This window comes from Petaurus breviceps, unplaced genomic scaffold (assembly GCF_028583685.1).
Source record: "Petaurus breviceps papuanus isolate PSGF00001 unplaced genomic scaffold, PetGlider_PUasm1.0 126, whole genome shotgun sequence".
Lineage (NCBI taxonomy): Eukaryota > Metazoa > Chordata > Mammalia > Diprotodontia > Petauridae > Petaurus > Petaurus breviceps.
This window is the reverse complement of record NW_027185655.1, coordinates 11,823,366-11,831,346: the sequence shown is the minus strand read 5'-3', so window position 1 is coordinate 11,831,346 and position 7,981 is coordinate 11,823,366.

Genomic DNA, 7,981 nt, shown 5'->3' with positions numbered 1-7,981 from the left:
TCTATCTATCTATCTATCTATCTATCTATCTATCTATCTATCTATCTATCTATCTATCTATCTACCTATCTATCTACCTACCTATCTGTGTGCATACACACACATATACAATATATTAGAGACAATATTGGAGAGAACAAAAAAACATTAAGGGAAAGCAGAAAAGGTTTCTTACAGAAAGTGGGGTTTTAGCTGACTCTTGAAGGAAGAAGGTGGATATAAAGAGGGACAGTCTTCCAGGCTTGGGTCACAGTCAATGAAAATGGACAGTTGAGAAACTGAGTATTGAGTGTAAGGAATATCAAGGATGCCTTTTTGACTGGATCACAGGATAGGGTATGTGACAGGCAGTCAATTTTAAGAATTCTGGAAAGATAGGAAAAGTGAAGTTATGAAGGACTTTAAATCCAAATGGAGAATTTCAAATTTGATCCTAGACGTAATAGGGAGCAATGAGCATTTACTGAACAGGAGAGTGGCATGGTCTTTAGGAACATTGCTTTGATAGGTACTTGAAGGATTGAGGGCAGTTGGCAGAGACCCGAGGCAGGGAGGTGACCCTGAGGGCTACTGGAGTGGTTCAGGCATGAGGGGCTGGGAACCTATACTAGGAAGAATGGTAGTGCTGTTGATAGTAATAGAGACACTTGGAAAAGAGACAGGGGAAAGGATGACTTCTATTTGGAACATTTTGAGTTTGAGATGGTTATGGGAAGAACATTTGAAATATCCAAGAGGCAATTGCTGATGTGAGATTAGAGGTCAGGAGAGAATACAGGGTTGGATAATAAATACAAGAATCAAATGTCCCTGGGAATTGATGATATCACCAAGTGAAAATCAGCATGAAAAGGCAACAATAATGTAATATTTCTGCATTGGGCAGTTTCTTGAGAAAAGTGTCTACCTGTGTTTTCCACAGTTATGATGCTTACCAAAGTAAAATATTGTTTCAGTGGAAGAAATCAGTTTGATCTTTTATATTCACAGGTAAATTTTGAGTAAAGTTACTTAGCTATAATCCACCTAAGAGAATTGGGTTTAATGTAACAAGCCTTAACAACATTTTTCCTCTTAATATGGTGTGAACAAAAACTGGGGCAATGAATTGTAGCTAGAGTTGAAATTTATTAGAAAATAATTTGGGTGAGGTAATAGCTTACAATAATAGGAAGCATTTATATAGCACTTGGGACAGCCAGATAGAGCAGTGGATTGAATGCCAGTCCTGAAGTCAGGAAGATTCATCTTTCTGCATTCAAATCTGGCCTCAGATACTTACTATCTTTGTGACCCTGGGCAAGTCACTTAACCCCAATTGCCTTGCCTTCCCCCCTCCAAAAAATAATTAAGTGTCTTGGGCCAAATATGAACTCAGGTCTTCCCAACTCCAGACCCTGTGTTCTAACTGTTATGCCACCCACCTGCCACAGTGCAGTCTCACTGGCTTATAGTCTTGCATCTCTTCTCTAGTACTAATTCATATAGTAACTCATATATTCTTCACTTTTAAGAAATGACAAGGGTAAGCTTGGTTTCTTTCCAACAGCTGGATTAGGATGGATTGTAACTGTGATTTGCAAACTGAGGGAGGGGAGCAGCATAGCCTACTAGAAATGAAAATGTTAACTGAACACTTGAAGAGAGGGCTCAAGTATTCTAGTTCCAATATTTTCTATATTGATGAATGACTTTAAACAGTAATAACTCAAGAGTGTGAAAAAAACACATGATGCTTTAAGGTAGCATTACATATTGAGTAGTCTCTAGACTCCATGATAATGGACCAAGGGGTTTCTGATAAAAATTTTTCAATTGTACTTTAAGCAGTAAAAACTTGAACAGTTGTCACAAATATAGTTTTCCTTTGTGACAATGGATATTTGTATGTTTAAATCATTATAAGGTTGTTTTTTTTTCTCTAGTGATTTGAAACCATCATAATCATTTCATGATTTTGGTGTTCATGAACTGATTACATCAAACTCTGATCTAAATACAACCAACATGTTTTTATAGTTTCTCAATCTATCATCATTTTTTTTCCTTCAAACTGCCACATTGGTCCAACATTCAAACCAATTCCCAATGGATGGTCAAGCAATTGTTCATTTATACTCTTCCTTGCATTCTGCACACTGTGCCACAGCAGTTTCCTCATTCCATCCTATGTGATGAGGATGTTTCAAATGTTTGCATTCTAATGGCTCTATTTTCAGACCATTATGGACCATCATAAACATCCTGTAATAACAAACCTCATATTACCTCTTATTGCAATATTAAGGCTCTTTTACATTTTAAATATATCTTCATTTATGCTGTTTCTCTTACATTTGTGGATTTTCAAATGAACTTATTGGTAGGACTGATAAGTCATTCTGCAAAGTTTCAATGAGAATGTAGCCAATATATACCAGTGGTAAAAGAGAAATCATGTCTGAAGAGATTCTTTCCTTACAAAGATTAGTTTGTGCACAAATATAGTTTTAAAATGAAGCAATATATACAATACAAATACAATGCAAATATCACCTAACACATCACTTGTCATTAATCATTAGAAAAATAAAATTTACCTTGGAACTAGGCATTCATTTTCATCTATTGGCTAGGTGACTAAAAGTGAAAGCTATTTCCCATCTCTAAACAATAGAGATTGTTAAAATCTTCTAATATCTCTATTGCATTTCTATTTTCTATTGCATATTTGTGCAAGCAAGCATTTTCCTTTTATTATTGTTTTAAGTCAAAGTACAAAAATAAACTATTGCAAAACTTTGTTCAAATGAAAAATTCTCAAATCAAATTAAGCTTTTATATGATGATTATATTATGTTAGACCTCTTCCAAGTTAACAAAATGTTATTTACATTCAAGGAAATCTATAAAATGACGAAATTTAACATGAAGTCTTATAAATAATAGTAAGAATATGAAATCTGGGTGGATTACTTTAACTCTTACAGAATGTCTCACAAATAATTCATGATTATTTTATTATTAGCTTTACAATTCTGCACTGTTTTCATATTTGTAGGTAGAATAAATTTTCTATTTCATCATTGTAATTATATAATTTAAATTTTAATTTGAAATTTTGGGGGCAAAAGTTGTCACTGTAGTTATTGTAAGCACATAATGAATAAATATAAAAGAATATTGGAAAACAGTAAATTATGCTGGGATTTCACAATTCATTTTTGATGCTGTCGAAAAGGGTTGGTGGAACAAAAGAATACGGGGAATGGATACCTTAAGATTTGTGAAAGTATTTTTCCCCCAACAAACTATGAGGTCATTAGTATAATTGTATCACATTTGCAGAGGAAGAAAGTAAAGTTCTAAAGTCTTAAGATGACCAAGAATATATATGCAGAATCAGTGCTTTTACCTAGATCTCCTGGCTCCAGGTTAAACTGACTTCCAAATCATTAAATTGCTTAAAATTTCTCTGTGCTTTATCAGTCTAATGGAGGGAAATCCTTCCCCTGGCTGGCTATGGTGAGAATCAAATGAGGAAATGGATTTTCAAAAATGAAAACATTTTTAAAGAGCTCTCACATAAATTTAAGGTCTTCTATGATGATGAAAGAGAATGAGAAAGTAATGAAATATGATGGGGAGAAGAAGAAGAAGCAGATGTTCTTCAGCATATGCAGGGGGAGGGGAAAGAAAGAAAAACAGCTTGCAATGGGTGATTACATGGAGCGTTTGTATCTCAGTCTAACAAGCTGATCAAAAGGAACAGTGCAAATTATAGGATTAATGTGAAAGGGACATTAATTCAATAAATATTTGTTGATGGGCATTGCACTCACTAGGTTTGGTGCTGAGAGTGCTATCTCTGTGTAATATGTTATATTTCTCAAAATTCTTTTCACATTTATAATCATCTTCAAACACAAAATCTGTGCATCTTGTAGGGCAGCTATTACTACAGTGCTCTCTGCAGACTGAGTGTCCAGAAGGTAGAAAGTAGGGGATGAAGAAAGGTTATTTACCTTGAAAAGTAATAGAACATTGGGGTGTTACAGTGGACAGAGAACCAAGACTGAAATCAAGAAGACCTAAGTTCAGATCTGGCCTCAGATACTTATTACCTGTCTGACTCTGGAAAAGTCACTTAACCACTGTTTGACTCAGTTTCTTCTTCTGTACAATGGAAGTAATAATAGCACCTTTCTCTCAGAATTGTAAGGATAAAATGAAATAATTGTACAGTTCTTAGCATAGTGCTTGGAACACACTAAGAGTTATATAAATGTTAGCTATTATTATTACTATACCAAAAAGGCAGTATAATTGGAAAATGATTTGTATATTTTATATTTGCCCAAATAAACTAAAAAATTCAATAATAATTGTCTTGAAGTCACTCATCCCTTTATTCAATAGGATTTATATGCTAGGCATTATTCTAGGTGCTGAGGTTAAAAGCAAAACAAAAACAGCCCTCAAGGGTCTTGTATTTTATTGTACAGATACAAAACAGATTAAATAAATGTTGATCATATGATTTGAGGAGTCAAGAAAGGTTCCCTGAAAATGTTCTTAGATGGTTAGGAGTTTGTAATATATAATATTTTATGTTAGCTTCAATACATAATATGCCACACAATACATTATGACACAACAAACACATCATGATACACTATAATAGAATGTAATATAATGACACCATAATACATAAAACCATTACACTATGCTATATTATTATAAAACATTACAAGATATTACAATACAACATAATATGATACAACAAACATTCAATCAGCACCTACTGTGTGCATGTGCTCTTCACACAGTAAGTCTGCAAGTGAAGATCAACATGAATTGTGATAACAGGCTGTAAATGGAACAAACAGGGTGCATATAATGTATTGTATGATATTGTGTGTACATTTAAGATACTGTCAAATCCTCTTAATCACTACCCTTATGTTAGAATCTTTGTTTGTCTTAGCTAGTGAAATGTCACTTCAACAAAAGCTAAAGAATTCTTCAAGATCCACATGCTAAGATAGCAGAAAATAGCAAAGTGTGGGAAATAAGTCATCTCCGCAAGGAAAAGTCAGTAGAAACATATGGATTCTCAAATGCAATTGAAATAGGGTTTCTTTACAGACCAGATATTGTGGCTGATAACGGCGCCACAGGCCAGACAGAAGGTTCTGAAGGCCCCAGGCTTCATTTTTACTTCACTCTGCTGAAGACTTATTTTCGGCATTATTTTGGTGATAACACTTGTTATACATCCTCTGCATCCTCAGCTGCTAAATCATCCTGCAATATACTCCATCCAGGAAATATAAAGGCCAGCCATATTTCATCATTTCTTAAATTTTAGTGATTGTAAAACAACCATCTGTACATGTCTGAAAGCATATTTTTGTTTTGGTGGATATTTGATAATATACAGACAATTCAGTCCTTAATCCCCTTCCACCCATGTATCTTCTTTTCCCCCTAGAAATACATGTGGCTGTTCACTTCTCACCTCCAACTTTACCTCCTTTGGACTGTCTATAAATATCACTCACCTTCGCCTTTCTTAAGTATGAAACAGCAGCAGAATAATTATGTTAGATGGGATAACACAGAGAAGATCTGATGGAAAATTAGTGTCTTCTATTATTTTATTACAAATACTGCTTAAGGAGCACTATGGGTTCTTAAAGACATGTTTGGACATTTTACAGATTACCTCAATAGATGATTCTTACCCTTAAAATTTCCACTCAAAATAATTCTTGTGGGTTCTTTTCATTACAAGCATCCATTGTATACTGGTCAATAACAAGGGATCCATCATTGATCAGTTGTGAAGTGGACAAAAGAATAGAGTAAGCAATGAGTTCATAAATGAAATAATAATTGTAAAGTGTTCAGTATGATGCCCAGCACATGTTGGTCAGTCATTTTAAGTCATGTCTGACTGTTCATGGGACCATATGGGGTTTTCTCAGCAAAGATACTGGACAGGTTTGCCATTTCCTTCCCCAGCTCATTTTACAGATGAGGAAACTGAGGCAAACAGGCTTAAGTGTCTTGCCCAGGGCCATACAGCTAGTAAGGCCAGATCTGAACTCAGGAAGATGAGTTCCATTCACTGCACCCTGTAACTGCCCTGCTGGCACTTGATAAGTGTTTTATATAAATGTTGGCATTGTGATCATTGTGGTTTTTTGTTGTTGTTATATCTATGAATTGAGGTTTAGCCCTATGACTCTATTTCTCATCTTCTAACATTGGTCTTAAAGAAATACACAACCCCAGGGGTTGTGATAGGCCCAATTTGTACCAGGGTTCCATTTCTCTCCCCTCTCCAGAAAGTGGGTTATGCCCTAAACAATGACAAAACCAGAACTTAATTAGACAGGCATAATAGGAGTTAGGGGGAAATGAAGGCTGCATCTCCATAATTCAGCTTTCTGGTGACCTTTTTTATGTGTCTGTGGTTTCCTAGTCACCAAAGGGAGTAAGTCCCATGCACATGGAGTTAGACCTGTTGAGACTTGGTGGAAACTCCAGGATCACAGAATTCATCAAAGCCTTGATTTACTGACCAGAATCACTGCAAGAGATGTCAGAGAGTTAAATCAGTGTCTTCACATAGGGACTAACCTTTGTCCTTTGGAGGTGACTGAGATAGGGACTCATTTACCCCTGACCCCGACAGATGAATTCCCATTGCAGCTGGTTCCCTTAAGTAGGTCTGCAAAGCAGGGCATGAAGCTCCTAAAGGAAATGAGTTTTGAAAGATTGGATCTGTTGTTGTTCAGTTGTGTCTGACTTTGTGATTCCATTTGGGTTTTTTTTGACAAAGATACTGGAGTTGTTTGCCATTTCCTTCTCTGACTATTTTTATGATGAAAAACATATGAGATATATGGGGTTAATTGACTTTCCAAGGGTCACACAACTAGTGTCTGAGACTGGATTTGAACTCAGGTCTTCCTGACTCCAGGCCTGGGGATCTATCCAGTGCAATATCTATCTGCCCTGTTCAACCTACTCCCCTTGCCACATCTTATGACAGACCTGTCTTGGAGGTAATCCGATCCTCACTTTGGGGTGAAGCTTTACCAGAATTGGCTGTGATTTGAGCTATGGATCTACCATGGTCAGGGATGGTAGACCCCTCCCAAATATAATTATTCAAGTGTGAGCTGATCAGTGGGTGAAGATTAACTTTGGCTTGAGTAAACACTGCTACAGTAGCCCACACTCTGAAAGGGAAGGGTTTACAGTGCTAGATGAGCAGAGGAGGATGACTTGAGGATTTGGTTCCTGAAACAGCTGATAAGAAAGAAATTGATCATCATTCAATTGAAGTGCTAGAGAAACTGTATAGTGAAATTCAGCACTGGGGCAGGAGGGACCCTTGAGGAACAGGGTAGATAAGATTCCACCTACATTGATTCTTGGGTAATGGACATTAATTTGGCCAAGTGATCCAGAGCTCAAAGAGTCAAAAAAGGGAAAGAAAGAAAGAAATCAAAGTCAAATACTTCCCCCTTGGGGATCAGGACCAATTGAAGAATTTTGGTAAATCCTCCAAATGTGTAAGGTTCTCTTTGGGACATGTCAACACCTAACAGAGACATTATTCTAAATAACCATGTTGAAGCCTCTATGAATACAGCAGAGGTTGGGGAGTGGGTCTATTGTCAATATGGACATTGAGTTAGTGATGTCCTCTTGTGCTGAGCATTAGACCATATGATTCCTCCTAGCTAAAGGCAAGGCAGCAATTTTTACTCCACTGCATTTCTTGTGCTAGTTGGAGCACTTACCTAACCTACACGATCCTCAATTTGTCACTGACTGGAAAAATGGCACTTCCATTTCAGAGAAAGATGTTTGCTTCTGTGAATCAATAACTGCAACCATCATGGTGCATTCAGGGCAAGCATCCAATATCTCAAAAACCATGTATATGACAAATCAAACCTCCCCTAGGAAAAGGAAAGTCTTT